Below are 22,849 nucleotides of genomic sequence, written 5' to 3' on the forward strand. Positions count from 1 at the left end.
TGGTTGTGTTTGATGCCATAGAATTATAGAATTTACAGTGCAGAAGGAGGCCATTCGGACCATCAAGTCTGCACCGGCCTTTACAAAGAGCACCTTACTCAAGCCCACATATCTACCATATCCCTGTAACCCAGTAACCCCCACTGACACGAAGGGCAATTTAGCATCGCCAATCCACCTAACCCACACATCTTTGGACTGTGGGAGGAATCCCACGCCGACACGAGGAGAACGTGCAGACTCCACAGACAGTGACCCATCCGGGAATTGAACCTGGAGCTGTGAAGCAACTGTGCTAATCACTATGCTACCGTGCTGCCCTATGTGTGGGTGTATATATATATATATAAATAAATGCCTTAATAAAAATATTTTTTAAAAAGCCTTCGGAGTTCCCCCTCGTCAACTCCATTAGTTACCTCCTGAAAGAATTCCAGTGGATTTGTCGAGCATGATTTGCCCTTCATAAATCAATGCTCTGACCAAGCCTGCCACTGATTACTAAGTGCTCTGTTATAAAATCTTTGATAATGGATTCTAGAATTCTCTCCATTATTGTCAGGCTTGCTGATCTTTAATACCCTGTTTTCTCTCTACCTCCCTGTGTCATCAGAAAATCCTGAGGTCAAATATAACAGAGTGTGAAGAGTGTGGTTCAGCTTCAAACAGCCCCAAGGAGAGGGATGGACCCGGGAGTTAGAGAACGGAATTTGTCGTGACTGTAGACAATGGCTTTGGTCGTCCCAATTTTTAATGGGAGGAAATTTCTGCCCATTCAGTATTGGATGTGGGATAAGCAATTTGATAATTTAGTAACAGTGGGGGAATGAAGAGGGATGGCGGTGAGGTAGAGCTGGACATTGTCCGTGTACATAGAACACTAACAAGGTGCTTTTCGATGATGTCACCTAGTGGCAGCATGTGCAGGATGGCACAGTAGCACAGTGGTTATCACTGTTGCTTAAGGCTAGGGTCCCAGGCTCGATTCCCGGCTTGGGTCACTGTCTGTGCGGAATCTGCACGTTCTCCCCATGTCTGCGAGGGTTTCCGCCGGGTGCCCCCATTTCCTCCCACAAATCCCAAAAGACGTGTTTGTTAGGTGAATTGGACATTCTGTATTCTCCCTCTCTGTACCCGGACAGATGCCGGAATGTGGCGACTAGGGGCTTTTCACAGTAACTTCACTGCAGTGTTAAGGTAAGCCTACTTGTGACATGAATAAAGGTTATTATAGATGAGAAATAGGAGGGGCCAAGGATAAATTCTTGGGGATAGAGATGGGAGCATTAGTTTGGAAAGACGATAGAGACCAAGTGTTTTTTTCGATGGGTCCCTCTTAGAAGAGAGAGGGAACGTGGGGAAGTTGGGTGATCAACAGTTTAGGCAGAGGTTCAAGGGAGCAGAAGGTGGGTGTCATGGAGAAGGTGAGCACAGAGGGCATGAGGAGAGAAACGAGAGAAAGATGTAGGTTCGAGGCTCAGACAAGTGGGAACTTTAGAGACTGTTTCCTTGTGTGCTAGTGGAAGAGAGGGAAGCAGCAGAGGCAGCTGATCAGATTGTCTCAATCTTAGTGACCAAGAGCTGTTCACACTGGTTGTTGGGGGAGACAGGGGAGAGGGAGAGAACTTTAGAAGGAACTAACTTCTGTTAAGAGATACTTAATAAGACCAGACACTTTGTAATTAACACAAAGCTGATTTATTTGATTTTTATGCAGAACATTACCCACTGTAACTGAGCTGACGTTTCTGAACATCAGCAGAAGCAGACCCCAATGAGCATGGTTCAGCCCAGGTTGTGATTAACAACAAAACCCAATCACTACTTATTTGTGAACTAGCAGTTGTGTCAGCAGATGGAATGATCGAGTGAATCCCTTCCCACACTGGGAGCAGGTGAATGGTCTCTCCCCAGTGTGAATTTCCTGGTGAGCAGTGAGTTGAGGTGACCACTTGAACCCAGTCCCACAGTGAGAGCATGTGAAATCTTTCTAATCAGTGTGAACAGGTTGATGGGATACCAGTTCCTTGGAACTTTTAAAACACTTCCTGCAGTTAGAACATTTGAAAGGTCTCTCATCAGTGTGAACTCGATGTTGATTCAGCAGGTTGGCTGACTTGAGTGAATCTCTTCCCACACTCGGAGCAGATGAACAGTCCGTATGTAAATTTGCTGGTGCACACTTGAGTTGAGATGATGTCTTGAACCCTGATCCGCAGTAGGAGTACCTGAATGTTTCTGGTCAGTGTGAGCATGCTGATGGGTCATCAGGTTCCCAGAACATTTAAACCACTTCCCGCATTCTGGGTATTTAAAAGGTCTCTTGTGAGTGTGAACATGTTGGTGTGTCAGTAGGTGGGATGACCGAGTGAATCCCTTCCCACACTCAAGAGTAGGTGAACGGCCTCTCCCCAGTGTGAATTTCCTGGTGTGCAGTGAATTGGGATGACCTCCTGAACCCAGTTCCAAAGAGAGAGAACCTGAACTGTTTCTTGCTAGGGTGAACATGTTGATGGGACATCAGTTCCCCAGAATTTTTAAAGTGTTTCCCACAGCCATGACATTTAAAATGTCTCTCGTCAGTGTGAACCCGCTGGTGTGTCAGGTTAGCTGAACAAATGAATTCCTTCCCACACTGAGAGCAGGTGAATGGCCTCTCCCCATGTCTTGCAAACTCACTGGTCTTGTTCCCCCCGTCATTCATTCTGATGGATTGGAGGACCAGCTGCTCCTGCTTAGTCCTCCTACTCCACCCCCTTTCTTCCAATTGGTCCAGAACTGCCGTCAATCAGGTGGAAGGGAGGGAAGCAGCAGAGGCAGCGGATCGGATTGGCTCAATCTTTGTGACAAAGAAGCTCCATGGGCTTCTCACACGTTGTTGGAGGTGAGGATGGAGGAGGTAATGGGAGGGGAAGGGGCCTTCAGAAGGAAATAACTTGTGTTGGAAATATTAAAAAGACAGGACATTTTAGATCGAACACAAAGCTAATTTATTTGACTTCTATCCAGAATATTAATAAATATTTTGAATTCATTGAATTCCGACAGTGCAGAAGGACGTCATTCGGCCCATCAAGTCTGCACCAACCCTCTGAAAGAGCACCCTATCTTGTTGTCGTCCCCACACACACACACACCCTACCCTATCTCCAGAACCCAAGAACCCCACCTACCTTTTTGGACACCAAGGGACAATTTAGCATGACCAATCCATCTAACATACACATGTTTGGACTGTGGGAGGAAACCGGAGCACCCGGAGGAAACCCACAGGCAGACACAAGAAGACTGTTCAAACTCCACACAGTCACCCACGGCTGGAGTCAGCAGAAATAGATCCCAATGAACATGGTTGAGTCCTGGATGTGATTGACAGCAAAATCCAATCACTGTAGTTACTTGTGAAATCACTGGTGTCTCAGCAGTTGTGATGGGTGATCGAATCTCTTCCAACATGGAGGGCAGATTAATGTCTCTCCCCAGTGTGAACTCGTTGGTGTGTCAGCAAGTGGGATGTCTGAGTGAATCCCTTTCCACATTGGGAGCAGGTGAACGGCCTCTCCCCTGTGTGAACCCGTTGGTGTCTCAGCACAGTTGAAGATTGAGAGAATCCCTTCCCGCACTCAGAACAGGTGAACAGCCTCTCCCCAGTGTGAACTCGCTGGTGTACAGTGAGATGACAAGATTGCCTGAACCCAGTCCCACACTGAGAACACCTGAACGGTCTCTCATCAGTGTGGACACGTTGATGGGTCACCAAGTTCCCAGAGCTTTTAAAGCTCTTACCGCAGTCTGGACATTTAAAAGGTCTCTCATGAGTGTGAACACGCTGGTGGGTCAGCAGTTGTGATGACTGAATGAATCCCTTCCCACAGTCGGAGCAGGTGAACGGCCTCTCCCCAGTGTGACTGCGCCAATGTTTTTCCAATGCTGATGGGTAAATGAATCTCTTTCCACAGTCCAAACACTTCCACGGTTTCTCCTCATTGTGACTGCATTTATGGTTTGACAGGTCAGATGATCGGCTGAATACTCGTCCACACACAGAACACGTGTACGGTTTCTCCCCACTGTGAAAGGTGCTTTCTCCTTCCATGTTCAAAATCCAATAATATTCAGGTTATGATAAATTGGGTGATTTTCTCAGATCCTGATGTAATGTTTGATTTCAGTTTCCTGACTGTAAATCCTCCCCTGTGAAACTGATTTAAAACAGAAAAAAGTGAGAGAGAACCCACAAAAACACAAAGGCAGGTTGTGAAATTGAGCTGAATGAATGTGATAATTTGTGGGGCCGGCACTCGGAAAAAGTGACCATGAAAGTGGCTGGATTGTTGTAAAAACCCAACTGGTTCACTAATGTCCTTCAGGGAAGGGAACCTGACATGCAATCTGGATCAAAGACCCTGGGGCTGGATTCTCCGCCCCACCGCACCACATTTCTGCCCGACCCGCTGGCGGGATTCTCCGATACGTCGGCCGGTAAATGGGGTTTCCCATTGTGGGGCAGGCCCACGCTGTCGGGAAACCCCCGGGCGTCGGCTAAACGGAGAATCCCGCCGGCGGAGAATCTCGCCCCCTGGTCGCCACAAGAACTTAAGAAATAAGAACAAGGGACTTCCGGTGGTGGCTATGAGGGAGTAAGTCGCGCATTTGGTGGCTCTCAGACTTTAAGACCTTTTCCCCCGACTTTTTTGAACTTTTGAGCACTGGAGTGAAAAACAATAGCACTCTAGATCGGAATCCATACAGAGTTGTATGGACTAAAGGAGCAGAAGGGAACGAAAACAGGCGAAGAAGGGGCTGAACAAAGGTGGTGTGGAAGCTCAAGTGGGAGGAAAGATGGCCGATGACCGGACCACGGAAAGGACGGTCCAGACAGCACTGGACAACATGCTGAAGGTCATGAAAGAGAGCTTTGCAGCACTGAAGCGGGATAGTTTGGAACCGCTCGAGAAAGCGGTGGAGCGACTGGACCAGAGGCTGGACACTCAGGATAAGAAGGTCCAGGCACTGGAGAAGACAGCGAAAGAGCAGGCGGATTTCCAAACGGTAGCGGACGTGGAAATTAGAAAGTTGAAGGAGCAGCAAGCAAGGCTGATGGACAGACTGGAGGACCGGGAAAACAGGTCTCGCCGGCAGAATCTGAGAATCATTGGGCTCTCGGAGGGGACGAGGGAGTGGATGCTACGGCATATGTGGCAGACAGAAGCTGGTGGGGGATGGTTTCTTCCCGCGTCCGTTGGAGCTGGACAGGGCACACAGAGTGCAGGCGAGGCAGCCACGGCCGGGGGGGGGGGGCAATGGTGGTCAGGTTCCATAGGTTCGTGGACGAGGAGCGGTTTCTACAGTGAGCCAAGAGCACGAAGAGCTGCTCATGGAAAAACAGTGTCCTGCGCGTCTACCAGGATCTGAGCTAGGAGGTGGCCAGAAAGAGGGCAGCCTACAGACAAATTCAAGAGATCCTGTTTAAAAAGGTCAAGTTCGGGCCACTTTTCCCGGCACGGCTTTGGGTCACATACCGGGAACAGCAACATTATTTTGACGACCCGGAGGAAGCGATGGACTTCGCTAAGGGGCATGGACTGGTGCCGAACTGAGGACCCATGGACTCAAGTTAGAGTGTATTAAGGGATGTCTGCAGTTGTTCACAGATTGCCCTTCGTGTTTGTGTTGGCCTGTTTGAAAGTTTTAAAGTCATAGTTAAAGTTTTATGTTATTGGGTGCTGGGGGGCCATTCGGGTTCTTTATGCTTTTTTCTGGGAATGTTGGGAAGGGGGTGGGTGGTAGCGCCCACCTCATTACACAGTTTGAATTGCACTATTGTGGGGGCGAGCTTTGTTCTTTCTTTGTTTGTTTTCTCTCTCTTTTGGTCCCAGAGCGATTGCTCGAACAGGGCTGTTCTGGGGAGGTGCTGTTGATGGGCAGGGGGTGGGGGGGCAATAGGGGGAGACATAATGGCGCCGGAGTTGAGAGCCACCAGGCTAGCTGCTTTGAGCTAGTCAACGGGAGTGAGGTGGGGGGTGTGTATCCAGCCAGTATATGGCAGGGGTTAGGTTACAAGGGGGGGGGGGGGGGGGGGGGGGAAGAGATGATCTGTTGATGAGGGAGGGAACTTAACCAGTAACCAGGTTAACAGGGAAGAGGTCGGGGGTGGGAGCTGTCAAGAGGCGGACCAGGGGAGGCGCGGCTCATGGGCAGGAGATGGGCCCAAGAAGGAGGATGGCTGATCGGCGTACAGGGGGCCAGGGTGCCCTTCAGCCAGGCTGATCACCTGGAATGTTAGCGGATTAAACGGGCTGGTCAAGAGGGCACATGCGTTCTTGCACTTACAGGCTCTGAAGACGGATGTAATGTTGCTGCAGGAGACACATTTGAAAGTGGCGGACCAGATTAGATTACGGAAGGGCTAGGTTAGCCAGGTCATCCATTCGGGGCTTGATGCTAAGACCAGAGGGGTCGCGATCATAATTAACAAACAGGTTAAATTTGGGGCGGACAGCACAGTTGCAGATGGGGGTGGTAGATTTCTCATGGTCCGGGGCAAGCTTGAGGGGGTGAGGATGATCCTAGTGAATGTTTACACTCCAAACTGGGATGATGTAGATTTCATCAAAAGCCTGCTGGGGAAAATCCCCGACTTGGATTCACACAAGTTGATTATGGGTGGGGACTTTAATAAGTCCTCGATCCCGACTTGGACCGGTCTTGCTCCAGAACGGGCAGGGTCCCGGCAATGGCAAAGGAACTGAGTGGGTTGATGGAACAAATTGGGGGGGTAGACCCCTGGAGAATAAGCCGGCCAACGGAGAAGGAGTTCTCGTTCTATTCACATGTTCACAAGGTTTATTCTCTTAGTGACTTCTTTATTATGAGTAGGGACTTTTTGGAGGGGGTGAGGGATACAGAATACTCGGCGATCACTGTTTCGGACCAGGCTCCACATTGGATCGACCTGCAGGTCTGCTAAGAAAGTTACCAGCGCCCACAATGGAGGTTAGAGGTGGGATTGTTGGCAGATGAGAGGGTGTGTGAGAGAGTGGGGAAATGCATGCAGGACTACCTGCAGGTCAACGATACAGCAGCGGTGCTCTGGGAGGCGTTGGAAGGTGGTGGTGAGAGGGTAGCTGATCTCAACCGAGCCCATAGGGACAGAACGGACAGGGCGGAGAGGGACAGACTGGTGCAGGAGATGGTACGGACGGATAGGAAATATGCAGAGGCCCCGAGGGCAGAGCTACTTAGGGAACAACGGAGACTGCAGGTGGAGCTGGGGGCACTATCCACTGGGAAGGCTGTAGAGCAGCTCAGAAAAGCCAGGGGCGCGGTGTACGAGTATGGGGAGAAAGCCAGCAGAATGCTTGCACAGCAACTTAGGAAGAGGGAGGCGGCCAGGGAAATAGGGACGGTAGTGGACCGGGCAGGGAACCGGGTTGGGGACTCGGTAGGATTGAACAGGGTATTCAGGGACTTTTACAGCAAGCTGTATATCTCAGAACCCCCCATGGGGCTGGAGGGGATGAGGCGCTTCTTAGATGGGCTGACCTTCCCAAAGGTGGGCAGGGGATGGTAGAGGGGCTGGGGGGGCCCCGATTAGAGCTGAAGAAGTAATGGGGGACCTGAAGGCCATGCAGTCAGATAAAGCCCTGGGGCCGGACGGGTATCCAGTGGAGTTCTACAAAATGTTCTCGGGGATAGTGGGGCCAGTGCTGGCTAGGGTGTTTAACGAGGAGAGGGACAATGGGGTGCTACCCCCGACGATGTCGCAAGCCACCATCTCGCTGATATTAAAACGGGATAAAGATCCGGAAGCTTGTGGGTCCTATAGGCCAATCTCCCGGATTAATGTGGACACTAAACTGCTGGTGAAGATCCTGGCATCCAGAATCGAAGACTGCGTACCGGACGTGATTGTGGAGGACCAAACAGGGTTTGTTAAGGGCGGGCAGCTGGTAGCCAATCTAAGAAGGCTACTCAATGTGATTATGATGCCCCCGCAGAGCAGAGAGGTGGAGGCAAAGGATGCCGAAAAGGCTTTTGACCGGGTGGAGTGGGACTACTTATGGGAGGTGCTGGGACGGTTTGGGTTTGGAGAAGTCTTTGTGGACTGGGTTAGACTACTATATCAGGCCCCGGAGGCTAGTGTAAGGATGAACAGGACGACATCTGAGTATGTTAGACTACACCGCGGGACAAGACAGGGATGCCCCCTGTCTCCACTGCTGTTTGCGTTGGCCATAGAACCGCTGGCAATTGCTCTGAGAGCGGCAAGGGGATGGAAGGGAATGGTCAGGGGTGGGATAGAACACAAGGTCTCGCTCTACGCAGATGACCTGCTTTTGTACGTGTCAGATCCAGCGGCAGGGATGGATGGGATTATGGAAATTCTAGTGGAATTTGGCCTGTTTTCGGGCTACAAGTTGAATGTGGCAAAAAGCACGATGTTTGTTGTGCAGGCGAGGGGTCAGGAGAATAGGCTGAGGGACCTACCGTTTAGGCTGGTTGGGGAAAGTTTTAGGTATTTAGGGATACAAGTGGCGCGTGACTGGGGCAAGATGCATAAATTGAACTTGTCTAGGCTGGTGGAGCAAATGAGGAGCGGGTTTCGGAGGTGGGATGCGCTCCCGCTGTCACTAGCGCGGAGAGTACAGACGGTGAAGATGACGATCCTCCCAAGATTCCTGTTTATTTTTCAGTGTCTCCCTATTTTCATTCCGCGGTCCTTCTTTAAAAAAATCAATTAAATCATCCTGGGGTTTGTTTGGGCAGGGAAATCCTCACGGGTAAAGAGGGGGATGCTGGAACGGAACCGTAGCGAGGGGGGACTGGCGTTGCCGAACCTCAGCAACTACTACTGGGCAGCTAACATAGCCATGATAAGGAAATGGATGGTGGGTACGGGGTCGGTTTGGGGTGGGTGGAGGCTGCTTCATGCAGGGGCACCAGCTTGGCAGCCCTGGTCACGGCTCCTCTGCCGCTCCCACTGGCCAGGTACTCCACCAGCCCTGTAATGGTGGCGGCTTTGCGGATTTAGGGCCAATGGAGGAGGCATGCGGGGGAAGTGGGAGCGTCGGTCAAGTCCCCAATATGTGACAACCACCGATTTGTCCCGGGGAAGATGGATGGCGGGTTTCGAGCGTGGTGGAGGGCAGGGGTGGGAAGGATGGGCGACCTGTTCCTGGAAGGGAGCTTCGCGAACATGAGGGTGCTAGAGGAGAAGTTTGGGCTGGCGAGGGGGAATGACTTTCAGTACTTGCAGGTGTGAGATTTCGTACGTAGACAGGTCCTGTCCTTTCCACGCCTTCCACCAAGGGGGATCCAGGACAGGGTAGATTCCAGAAGTGAGGTAGGAGAGGGGAGAGCCTCAGATATTTAAAAGGAGCTTATGGGAGCTGAGGACACAGGGACCGAGGAACTGAAACTCAAGTGGGAGGAGGAGCTTGGTGGGGAGTTGGAGGGAGGCGTATGGGCATACGCTCTGAGGAGGGTAAATGCAACCGCAACATGTGCCAGGCTCGGCCTGATTCAGTTCAAGGTAGTTCACCGGGCCCACATGACGGTGGCCCGGATGAGCAAATTCTTTGGGCTGGAGGACAACTGTGCTAGATGTGGGGGGGGGGGGGGGGGGGGGGGGACCAGTGAACCATGTCCACATGTTCTGGGCGTGTCCAAAACTCAGGGGATACTGGCAGGGATTTGCAGACGTCATATCCCGGGTACTGAAAACAAGTGTGGCGATGAGTCCAGAGGTGGCGATTTTTGGGGTGTCGGAGGACCTGGGAGTCCAGGAGGGGATAGAGGCCGACGTTGTGGCCTTTGTTTCCCTGATAGCCCAGCGACAAATACTGTTGGCCTGGATGGACTCAAAGCCCCTAAAGACCGAAGTATGGCTGGTGGACATGGCAAGCTTTCTCGGCTTGGAAAAAAATCAAGTTCGCCTTACGGGGATCACTATCGGGGTTCGCCCGGAGGTGGCAACCATTCATCGACTTCTTGGCGGGGAACAAATCGCCAGCCTGGGCGGGGGGGGGGGGGGGGGGGGGTACAATAGTGTAGAGTAGGGGGGAAGAATAGGTGGGTCTATTTGCGAGAGAGGAACTGTTATTTGCACTATGTTTTTTGTAATTGGTGTCTGCACACTAATGTATATTGTTACCGTTTACAATGCCAAAAAATACCTCAATAAAATTGTCTGCTTAAAAAAAAGACCAAGAGAAGACTTAACTCCCAGTCGAGCCTGCTCTGCCATTTAATACAATAATAGCTGATCTTAGACTTCAACTCTACTTTACCAGCCATGCCCCATATCCTCGACTCTGAGAAACCAGAAGTATCTCCATCTCAGCCTGGTAGAGTAGCCATAATCCACTGGCTAGAACTCTCTGTGTGACAAGAGGGACAGAGAGAGAGAAGGGGAGCTGTAGAGGCAGGGAGAGGAGAGTGGGAGAGACAGTGAGAGAAGGGGTGTTGGAGAGGCAGGGAAAGGAGAGGTTTAGAAGAATGAGGGGAGGTCAAATTCAGGTATATAAGATGATAAAAGATATGGATAAAGTAGATGTGGTGCAGAAGCTTCCTCCTGTGAGGCATTCTATAATGAGTGGTCATAGTATCAGAATAAGGGGTAGCAAATGTAAAACAGAGATGAGGAGAAACTACTTCTCCCCAAAAGTCGTGAATCTGTGGAATTCCTTATCCCAAAGTGTGGTGGATGCTGGGACAGTGTGTACATTTAAGGAGGAGTTAGACACATATTAATTAGTAATGCGTTGAAGGGTTACAGAGAACGGGCAGGACAGTGGACTTGAGGCAATGTTGAGATCATCCATGATCGTATTGAATGGTGCAGCAGGCTCAAGAGGCTAAATTGCTTACTCCTTGTTCTTGAAGTTTGGTGTTCTTGATTAACAAGGGGATCAGGGGTTCCGGGGAGAAGGCATGGGGATGAGAACATATCAGCCATGATTGAATGGTGGAGCAGACATGATGGGCCGAATGGTCTAATTCTGCTCCTATATCTTATGGTCTTATGTAGAGGAGAGTGGGAGAGACAGAGAGAATGAGAGATGGAGAGGCTGAGAGAGGGGAATGGGAGAGACAGTGAGAGAACATAAGAACATAAGAACTAGGAGCAGGAGTAGGCCATCTGGCCCCTCGAGCCTGCTCCGCCATTTAATGAGATCATGGCTGATCTTTTGTGGACTCAGCCCCACTTTCCGGCCCGAACACCACAACTCTTAATCCCTTTATTCTTCAAAAAACTATCTATCTTTACCTTAAAAACATTTAATGAAGGAGCCTCAACTGCTTCATTGGGCAAGGAATTTCATAGATTCACAACCCTTGAGGTGAAGAAGTTCCTCCTAAACTCAGTCCTAAATCTACTTCCCCTTATTTTGAGGCTATGTCCCCTAGTTCTGCTTTCACCCACCAGTGGAAACAACCTGCCCGCATCTATCCTATCTATTCCCTTCATAATTTTAAATGTTTCTATAAGATCCCCCCTCATCCTTCTAAATTCCAACGAGTACAGTCCCAGTCTACTCAACCTCTCCTCATAATCCAACCCCTTCAACTCTGGGATTAACCGAGTGAATCTCCTCTGCACACCCTCCAGTGCCAGTATGGCCTTTCTCAAGTAAGGAGACCAAAACTGAACACAATACTCCAGGTGTGGCCTCACTAACACCTTATACAATTGCAGCATAACCTCCCTAGTCTTAAACTCCATCCCTCTAGCAATGAAGAACAAAATTCCATTTGCCTTCTTAATCACCTGTTGCACCTGTAAACCAAATTTCTGTGACTCATGCACTAGCACACCCAGGTCTCTCTGCACAGCGGCATGCTTTAATACTTTTATCGTTTAAATAATAATCCCGTTTGCTGTTATTCCTACCAAAATGGATAACCTCACATTTCTCAACATTGTATTCCATCTGCCAGACCCTAGCCCATTCACTTAACCTATCCAAATCCCTGTGCAGACTTCCAGTATCCTCTGCATTTTTCGCTTTAGAACATAGAACAGTACAGCACAGAACAGGCCCTTCGGCCCTCAATGTTGGCCGAGCCATGATCACCCTACTCAAACCCACGTATCCACCCTATACCCGTAACCCAACAACCCCCCCCTTAACCTTACTTTTATTAGGACACTACGGGCAATTTAGCATGGCCAATCCACCTAACCCGCACATCTTTGGACTGTGGGAGGAAACCGGAGCACCTGGAGAAAACCCACGCACACAGGGGGAGGACGTGCAGACTCCACACAGACAGTGACCCAGCCGGGAATCGAACCTGGGACCCTGGAGCTGTGAAGCATTTATGCTAACCACCATGCTACCCTGCTTTACCACTCATCTTAGTGTCATCTGCAAACTTGGACACATTGCCCTTGGTCCCCAATTCCAAATCATCTATGTAAATTGTGAACAATTGTGGGCCCAACATGGATCCCTGAGGGACACCACTAGCTACTGATTGCCAACCAGAGAAACACCCATTAATCCCCACTCTTTGCTTTCTATTGATTAACCAATCCTCTATCCATGCTACTACTTTACCCTTAATGCCATGCATCTTTATCTTATGCAGCAACCTTTTGTGTGGCACCTTGTCAAAGGCTTTCTAGAAATCCAGATATACCACATCCATTGGCTCCCCGTTATCTACTGCACTGGTAATGTCCTCAAAAAATTCCACTAAATTAGTTAGGCACGACCTGCCCTTTGTGAACCCATGCTGCGTCTGCCCAATGGGACAATTTCTATCCAGATGCCTCGCTATTTCTTCCTTGATGATAGATTCCAGCATCTTCCCTACTACTGAAGTTAAGCTCACTGGCCTATAAATTCCTGCTCTCTGCCTACCAACTTTTTTTAAACAGTGGGGTCACATTTGCTAATTTCCAATCCACCGGGACCACCCCAGAGTCTAGTGAATTTTGGTAAATCATCATTAGTGCATCTGCAATTTCCCTAGCCATCTCTTTTAGCACTCTGGGATGCATTCCATCAGGGCCAGGAGACTTGTCTACCTTTAGCCCCATTAGCTTGCCCATCACTACCTCCTTAGTGATAACAGTCCTCTCAAGGTACTCACCTGCCATAGCCTCATTTCTGTCAGTCACTGGCATGTTATTTGTGTCTTCCACTGTGAAGACCAACGCAAAAAACCTGTTCAGTTCCTTCGCCATTTCCTCATCTCCCGTTATTAAAACTCCCTTCTCATCCTCTAAAGGACCAATATTTACCGTAGCCACTCTTTTTTGTTTTATATATTTGTAAAAACCTTTACTGTCTGTTTTTATATTCTGAGCAAGTTTACTCTCATACTCTATCTTACTCTTCTTTATAGCTTTTTAGTAGCTTTTTGTTGCCCCCCAAAGATTTCCCAGTCCTCTAGTCTCCCACCAATCTTTGCCACTTGATATACTTTTTCCTTCAATTTGATACTCTCCCTTATTTCCTTAGATATCCACGGTCGATTTTACCTCTTTCTACCGTCCTTCCTTTTTGTTGGTATAAACCTTTGCTGAGCAGTGTAAAATCACTTGGAAGGTTCTCCACTGTTCCTCAACTGTTCCACCATAAAGTCTTTGCTCCCAGTCTACCTAAGCTAGTTCTTCTCTCATCTCATTGTAATCTTCTTTGTTTAAACACAAAACACTAGTATTTGATTTTACTTTCTCACCCTCCATCTGTATTTTAAATTCCACCATATTATGATCGCTCCTTCCAAGAGGATCCCTAACTATGAGATCATGAATCAATCCTGTCTCATTACATAGGACAAGATCTAGGATCGCTTGTTCTCTCGTAGGTCCATTACGTACTGTTCTAGGAAACTATCGCGGATACATTCTATAAACTCCTCCTCAAGGTTGCCTTGACCGATCTGGTTAAACCAGAAGTGGATATGGAGAGACAAGGAGGGGTGAATTGGAGAGAAGGAGAGGTGTAGAGACAGGGAGAGGAGGGTTTTAGAAGTGGGGGGAGATGGAGAGGGCTTTTTATTAACAATAACCAACCCAGAACATTGATATTCTATGACACTAGCACACCCGCTACAATACTAGCTCTGATAAGTAAACCACAAAACTGATAAACAAAATCCTCAGCTTCAAGTTTTGTTATTTTACTGGACACAATACCTTGATTCAGAAACATTGACAAGACTGTTACAAAAAGCCCAGTTCTCAGGAATAAATTAAAAATATAATTTCCTGGAAATAGAACAGGTCCCTCATTGTAATAGGATCATAATTAGGGCTGGTTTATTATTGATTAAATGAGCATCTTTCAAATATTCCAGAAACATTCCTGTTAATTATACAACCCCAAAGATGCAAGTCGATGCTATCATCGACACCGCAAACTGCCAGCTCAAAGTGGAGAGGATCTCCAAGAAGATCGTGCATATGGACACTGACATTAAGTTTCTACAAAGATGCAAGAAAGCAAGAAAGTATCGTCTTGCATCTTTGACTTTGTCTGTATATATGTTTCTGGAATCTACCTCTTCATTCACCTGAGGAAGGAGCAGTGCTCCGAAAGCTAGTGTTTGAAACAAACCTGTTGGACTTTAACCTGGTGTTGTAAGACTTCTTACTGTGCTCACCCCAGTCCAACGCCAGCATCTCCACCTCACAGAATTTGATAGTCAATATAAGCTCAGAAGTGGAAGACACAGTGCAGGAACAGCAATTACTGACCATGAAAGATACCATGGGAAGATAAAGCTTCCTGGTCAGGGATGGCCAGCTGTGGAAACCTCATTAAACATTGTAAAATACTAAACATAGTTTAAAAACACCCACGATTAGAGACAGAGGAAGTTAGACAATAGCAAAGAGTTGATGAGGGAGGGTAAAGTTGAATCAGAGCAATGGATGGCAATGGATACGGTTCCACAGTAAAGGAGTCACACCAGCCCCAGAGACATAGGGCCTAGCACATCTCTAAATTCAAATCTCTAAATTAAAATTTTCACTTTAAATTAAAATTTTAAAATAAAATGTAATCATTTTAAATGATTAAAATTGTTTCCCTCAAACCGTAAAAACTGCCCGAGCCTGCAGCTGGAAAGAAATCAGAAGCTCTGGAGTCAGAGAAAAATCTCCTAGTTGAGGAAATCCCCGGGGAGCAGGGACGTGGTCACTGTGCAATTGTCGGTGTGATGTCACAGACATGGGTCTGTGTAAACCAGTGAACACCAGACATTATGGAGGATGGGAGGGTCCTGAGTTTTATGTAAGGTTAGTAAAGAAAAGTTGTTTCCTGTAGTGACATAGAATTAAAATTTTGAGCAAGGTCCACAGGGAAGAATGCGAGACAGACATTTTACAGAGTGGTAATGACCTGGAAACCTATACTTACACTCAGAGACAGATCATATCCAGGTTTTGATTAATCTCGTGACTCCATCAGATTTTGGTTTGACTGTCAATCCCCCTCTCCTATCCAACCATTCTTCTCCTGCTTCCCGTAGCAGGATGACTGCGCATGCGTACTACTACACATGGCCCCTATAAAGATGGCGGCCGCTAACTCGGAGCCTCCAACTCAGGCAGCTATTGCCGCGGTTCCGTTTGGTGCGTACGGGGCACCGATCGGATCTTATTTGGGTATTCAGTCCACCACTGGGTGTTCAGAAAGTTTGTCCACCCACGACACCGCCTTCATTCCCCTCCGATAATCCGGTATTACTCTCGAGTTGTGCAGCCGATATACTCCCCATCCTGCAGCTACCGCACATACACTGCGCATGCGTATGCTCATTCCACAATGCGCCGGTACGCCTGCGCAAGAGGCTCCTGCACTGAGGATAGGGAACATTCTGATTTTTAAATAAAATAAATAATACTAATATTTATTGTCACAAATAGGCTTACATTAAATTGCAAGGAAGTTACTGTGAAAATCCACTAGTCGCCTTCCGTCATCTGTTCAGGTACACTGAGGGAGAATTCAGAATGTCCAATTCACCGAACAAACACGTCTTTTGGGACTTGTGGAAGGAAACCGGAGCACTCGGAGGAAACCCACGCAGACATGGGGAGAACATGCAGATTCCACACAGACAGTGACCCAAGCCAGGATTCGAATCTGGGACCCTGGTGCTGCAAAGCAACAGTGCTACATACTGTGCTGCCATGGTGCCCTGCCATGATTCGCCACGAATACTGGGTACCAGCCCCTCCATTCAATGGAAATATGTTTAATAAATATTTAATTAGTTTATATCATCCGACTATAATCGGAGACATAGGGATAAGATATAAAATGCCTAAATCAATAATGGTAGCACATGCTCCCCCCCACCCAAACCCCCCCCCCCCCCCCCCCCCCCACTTCCCCCACCCAGCAGTGCCTCTTGTCTTGTATCTTGCAAGACCTGCTGGTGATGAGGCAGCCCTTCTGATGTCCCCCCAACCACAGCCAGAACCCCAGGGGCCAACCAGCTACGAGGATACCAACACGGATGTGAGCCATAGACCTGAGCCATAGACTCAGGACACCCCGGACCGCAAGTCCAATGATGACACTGATTTCCCATCACAGCTGTCTCCAATGTCCTCCACTACCTCAGAGACTCAAACCTTAGTTCGGAACTTGAGTGAAGATGCTCCTGGGGCACTATCTGCTGTGCACTATACACACACGCTCCGGTACAGGAACTCCTCAGGGTTTGGACGGTTGGAGGGCAGGCCGACCCCAGGGAATAGCAGTCGTCCAGATAGGTTTTGGGCTTCTTGGATAGACAGTCCCATCGATTGTGGAGATGCAGTCACAGAGCCAGGGACTGCATGAGGTGTTGGCAAGCATCCAGTAGCTGCAGGCGCAGGTGGAGGAGTCCAAACGCATGGAGGAGCAGGAGGTGCTGCCGGCCATGTGTGCCACCCAGGCCAACACTGCATGAGTGGCATCCACGGTGGAGGCCTTGGGGGCGAAGGTTTCAGCTATGGATCAGCAAGTCCAAGGCCTGGGGTAATTTGTGCAGGCAGCGGCTGAGGCCCAGGACAAGGCTGCCCTCAGGCAGCTATGTGCCAGAGCCACCTGGACATTGCAACGGCACTTCTGACCATGGCCCAGTCATTGCAGGCCATGGCTGGGAATGTTGGCGGCATTGCTCAGGCACTGGCCGATGTGATGCAGCCACAGAGGGAGTTGGCCCAGTCCCAGAGGAGATGGCACAGTTACAGCTTGATGTGCCACAGTCCCAGACAGATGTAGTCCAACGCTTGTGCTCCATGGCCGCAAGCATGAAGACCCTGGCCGAGATGGCAGTGGGCCTCAAGGAATGGCAGCGCCAGGTAGCAGGGGAGCCTCAGGAGTTAGCTCTACTCGTACACCTGTCCCATGGAATAGACTGACGGCCATCAGGCACCCCAAGGGAGGAGGTGAAGGGGCCCGTGCTGCTGACTCCCGCAGGGGAGGTGCCAGAACACCTCAGCACCTCGGAATTTCCCCATCCTGTACTGGCGCATCTGGTGGGCTGGGGGCAGAACAGGGAAGCACCATGCCACCTCGGACAACTGAATAGCAACTGGACCCATCCAGAGGATGGTTGCCAAAGGGACCCACGTCGCAGGGCGGGAATCACAGCAGGATGCCTGCACTCCTGATGTATTGCCTGGGGACCCACTTAGACATAGAGTTAGGGCCCGTAAGGCCAGAACGTAGACACCAGTTAAGTTAGCATCGCTTCAGGGCACAATTTAGTGCCAGGGGCTAGGGCACGAATATGTCTATATGTTTTCACATTAAACACCTGTGCACAATATTACAACCTGCCTCGGTGGTTTGTCAGAAGGGTGTGAAGGATGCGCTGGTCTGGGCAGGCCGCAGAGCGGGTGCAGTGGGGGGAATGGGCGGACATTGAGGTTGGGCTTGGCTCGGGAGCCGTGGATCACCCAGCGCTCACCGATCCGGTGTCCCACCACCATCCCCTCACCCCATCACTGTCCCCACCTCCACCACCCCAAGGAATCAATGGGAGTGTGTGATGGAATTGACCTCTCGCATGCAGGGATGACCCAGGTGGATAGTGGAAAGTACAACCGTGGGCAGGAGTCAGACAATGTTAAACACTGAGGAGCACCAGAACTCATCACAGAGCGGGTTGTCATCATCCTCCATCCCATGGGCCATACCCGGTGTTACTGTCAACCCAGGTGAGGACCCGGGTTTGAATCCTGCCCTGGGTCACTGGCCGTGTGGAGTTTGTACATTCTCCCCGTATCTGCATGGGTTTGACCCCCACAACCCAAAGATGTGCAGGTTAGGTGGATTGGCCACACTAAATTGCCCCTTAATTGGAAAAAAACAATAATTGGGTACTCTAAAAAAAAAAATTTTTTTTAAACAGTCCCGCACTCCATAGTGCGGCATATATGTATACATATGTAAATACATGAATAGGATGGCAGTAGAACGATATGGACCCCAAAAGTGTAGAAGATTTTAGTTCAGACGAGCAGCATAGTCGGCGCAGGCTTGGAGGGCTGAAGGGCCTGTTCCTGTGCTGTACTTTTCTTTGATGTGGAGATGCCAGCGTTGGACTGGGGTGAGCACAGTAAGAAGTCTTACAACACCAGGTTAAAGTCCAACAGGTTTGTTTCAAACACAAGCTTTCGGAGCGCAGCTCCTTCACCTGAGGAAGGAGCTGCGCTCCAAAAGCTCGTGTTTGAAACAAACCTGTTGGACTTTAACCTGGTGTTGTAAGACTTCTTACTGTACTTTTCTTTGTACTTTGTATCATGGAGGAGGTTGCAGGGGGCGGGGGGGGGGAGGGGGGAGAGATGTATCCATGCCCCTAGCCAGTCCCCCCCTTAGTCTGTGAACCTGGAGGCGATCAGAGTGTCCAGTGCACGTTGGTCCTGGCGCATGCGTTGGGCGGCCTCCCGTGCCTGCTTGGGTCACATGCCCTGGCCTACCTCCCTCTCACCCACATCCTGTTTGTTGGGCAAGGCCTGGCATTCATCTTCCTCCTCCAGCACGTCGTCTCTCTGCTGGAGAATGCAGCAGACTGCCATGATGCAGGCAGCCCTCCCAGCACCATACTGGAGGGCCCCTCCACAGCGGTCCGGGCACCTGAACCGCATCTTCAGGATGCTAATGACTGCTCGATCATGCTCCTGGTCGCTGCGTGTGCATTATAGTAATGGGTCTACGCATTGGTCTGTGGTCTCCGGATAGGTGTCATCAGCCATGACCATAGCGGATAACCCCTGCCACCCAGGAGCCAACACCCAAGCCAGGAGTGCACCTCAAAGAGGTTGGGAATCATAGAGTGTGCCTGTATGAGGCGTCGTGCATATTGCACGGGTATCAGACACAGACATGCATGATGTGCATCTGATGGTCACACACACCAGCTGCACGTTCATTGAGTGGAACCCCTTTCAGTTTGTGTAGTGGTCTTTCATCTGAAGGTGCTTGTAGAGCGACATGCATCCCGTCAATCACCTCTTGGCCTCATGGGCATCTTGGCGATGATGGCAAATCCCGCTGCCGGGGTATCCTGATGGGCTCGGTCCACATTGAAATGGATGTATTGCGCCGACTGGGCATATAGGGCCTTTGTGATGGCCTGGATGCAAATTGGACCTCGTTGGGCAGGGGTCTGTGAGATATGTGACACGTCCCCACTCGTTGCCTGGAAGGACCTCTTGACAGCCACTGGAAACGGGTGCCCTCCCCCTTTCCCCCAAGGTGCAGATGTGCCATGATCTGGCAGATATGTCGCACTGCCACTCTGCTCAGTCAGTCTTCGACGGCATACCTGGACTGGCAGGCCCTCGACTAACAGATGTTGCCGGTACACTCAAGGCCTCATGCAGCACCTCCTTTTTACCTCCTACACCTCCTTGGCCTGTTGGGTGGCTGGCTCTTCATACTCAGTGAATGCCTCCTGCTCCTCTGGTGCAGGCTGCTGCATCTTCCTCCTCCTCCAACAGCTCCAGCTCGTACAGCATCAGTGCATCTCCCAGGGCTGCGGCGACTAGGAATAAGGCCACTCTTGGTGGTTGAATTCCAAAATCCATTGTCTGCAGAGGGTGAAAGGCCAAAATGTTAGCATGTGCGAACCCCTGCCCAACGAGATCCGCAGGGCTACACAGTGGCACTGCGACTCTGGCTGCTTATGTTCCCCCCCCCCCCCCCCCCAAATTTGGGCAGCACGGTAGCATAGTGGTTAGCACAATTGCTTCACAGATCCAGGGTCCCAGGCTCGATTCCCCGCTTGGGTCACTGTCTGTGCGGAGTCTGTATGTACGTGGGTTTCCTCCGGGTGCTACGGTTTCCTCCTACAGTCCAAAGATGTGCATGTTAGGTGGATTGGCCATGCTATATTGCCCTTAGTGTCCAAAATTGCCCTTAGTGTTGGATGGGGTTACTGCATTATGGGGATAGGGTGGGGGTGTGTGCTTGGGTAGGATGCTCTTTCCAAGAGCCGGTGCAGACTCGATGGGCCGAATGGCCTCCTTCTGCACTTTAAATTCTATGATTCTATCCCCGTACCCCTGGCCCGGCACTGTGGGAGCCTCTGGCACTGAAGCCCATCCCTGCTGCCAGGTGTACCGTCAGCTGGCACTGTCCATTCCAGTGGTACGCTATGCGCCCCCCGGCCGGCACCCCCCCCCCCCCCCCCCCCCCGGTGCAGTCCGTCACGTGTGCTCTCAACAGTCGTGAACCTGGGCGTGGTGGCGGCAGAGTGAGTGAGAGAGGGCGTACAGACAATGTCCAGCACTGCCATACTTCACTGACAGTTGTGCCCCGGGGGGCTTCTGCCAGGGCTGGGGGGAGTAGAGCTAGGAGGTGGACTGTGAGGTTGGGTGGTCGGGGATGCAGTCCAGCACAACCACTGCCATCTTTTCGACCAGGATCGGTGTGTGTGGGGGGGGATGTAAGTATATGCACGGTTGCAGCTTGTCAGCCCTGTGCATGTCCATCACGGACCCAGTGAATACCGCACCATTTTTCATGTGTTCTGCCGGTGTTCCATGTGGCGCCGGTGCTAGCCCCTCACCAGTAGCAGAATTGGTGCGGATGTGGCGCCGATTTTCTGACGTGGAACTTCACAGATCCTCCATTGGCAACAGCACATAGACACAGGAACGCAGAATGCAGCCCAATATCTTCCCCTTTCATCAACACCCACATTTGTATTTCAGATTTTGTTCAATTTTCTTTTGAAAACACTGAATTAAGAAAAACAATATTGAAAGAGTAGCAGGAGCTTCTTCAGTTTCCATGCACAGTGTGTACAAATTAATAAATTTTCTCTGACTAAATTACAAATAGAGGTCTTACAACAACAGGTTTGTTTCACATCACTAGCTTTCAGAGCACTGCTCCTTCCTCAGGTGAATGAAGAGGTAGGTTCCAGAAACATATATACAGGATCCAGCAGAGGGCAGCAGAGCGGAGCTACTGATTGGCTGTTCCAGGGAGATTTGCATACGTGCAGTGCGGTCAGCCTAATTTGGAGGTGTACCTGCAAAAGAGACCCGAGGAATTCGAGTGCAAGAAAACATCCAGCAGAGGGCAGCAGAGCTGAGCTGAGCTACTGATTGGCTGTTCCGGGGAGATTTGCATACGTGCAGAGTGGTCAGCCTAATTTGAAGGTGTACCTGCAAAAGAGACCCGAGGAGTTCGAGTGCAAGCAAGCATCCAGCAGAGCAGAGCTACTGATTGGCTGTTCCGGGGAGATTTGCATACATGCAGTGCGGTCAGCCTAATTTGAAGGTGGTTTGTGAAAGGGCTGTTGTCAAGTGACAATTTAACCCGAAACACTTCCTCAGTGTTTCACTCCCTACCCCCTCCTCTAACCAAAAAAAAAACCGTGGTTGTCGGGAAGGTAAGTTTATCTCTTTAAAAACTTACCGTGAAGAGTGACATCACAGCAAAGCAGTGATCTGATTGGCTGGCAAGGAAAGTGCTCCAATTAGCAGTTGCTGGGAGAAATTTAACTCTTCGTGTGTTGGTGAGTATTGTGATTGATCAGTAAAATCTTTATTCCTTTCACTTATTAATTATTTGATACTATATTTGTAATCAGTTAAGGTAAAGGGTAAAAATGGCAGGAGATCCCAGACCCGTGTTATGCTCCTCGTGCGCAATGTGGGAGTTCAGGGACGCGGCCGATGCCCCTGACTTCTTCATGTGCGGGAAGTGTGTCCAGCTGCAGCTCCTGTTAGACCGCATGACGGCTCTGGAGCTGCGGATGGACTCACTTTGGAGCATCCGCGATGCTGAGGAGGTCGTGGATAGCATGTTCAGTGAGTTGGTCACACCGCAGATTAGGATTGGTGACGGAGACAGGGAATGGGTGACCAAATGTTCCAGGAATTTCTCTCTCTGTGGTGATGTTCTGAAAATGTTCAAAACCGCAATGCTGGCAATTTAGTCCACAGAGGATTAGCACAGTGGGCTAAATAGCTGACTTGCAGCGCAGAACAATGCCAGCAGCGCGGGTTCAATTCCTGTACCAGCCTCCCCGAACAGGCGCTGGAATGTGGCGATGAGGGGCTTTTCACAGTAACGTAATTGAAGCCTATTTGTGACAATAAGTGATTATTATTACATGGGCAGCACGGTAGCATGGTGGTTAGCATAAATGCTTCACAGCTCCAGGGTCCCAGGTTCGATTCCCGGCTGGGTCACTGTCTGTGCGGAGTCTGCACGTCCTCCCCGTGTATGCGTGGGTTTCCTCCGGGTGCTCCGGTTTCCTCCCACAGTCCAAAGATGTGCTGGTTAGGTGGATTGGCCATGCTAAATTGCCCGTAGTGTCCTAAAAAAGTAAGGTTAAGGGGGGGTTCTTGGGTTACGGGTATAGGGTGGAT

The 22,849-nt window shown here is 49.9% G+C and overlaps 1 long non-coding RNA gene across 1 annotated transcript; it reads right to left on the reverse strand.

The window, feature by feature from the left end:
• Positions 1–1,682: 1,682 nt before the first annotated feature.
• Positions 1,683–15,780, reverse strand: LOC119952487. The gene is made up of 2 exons (XR_005457873.1): positions 15,381–15,780; positions 1,683–4,202 (listed from the first exon to the last, which is right to left on the reverse strand). It is a non-coding gene; the product is annotated as an uncharacterized LOC119952487 (long non-coding RNA).
• Between the last annotated feature and the right edge of the window lie 7,069 nt (positions 15,781–22,849).

The sequence above is a fragment of the Scyliorhinus canicula genome, chromosome 17, assembly GCF_902713615.1.
Source record: "Scyliorhinus canicula chromosome 17, sScyCan1.1, whole genome shotgun sequence".
Taxonomy (NCBI): domain Eukaryota; kingdom Metazoa; phylum Chordata; class Chondrichthyes; order Carcharhiniformes; family Scyliorhinidae; genus Scyliorhinus; species Scyliorhinus canicula.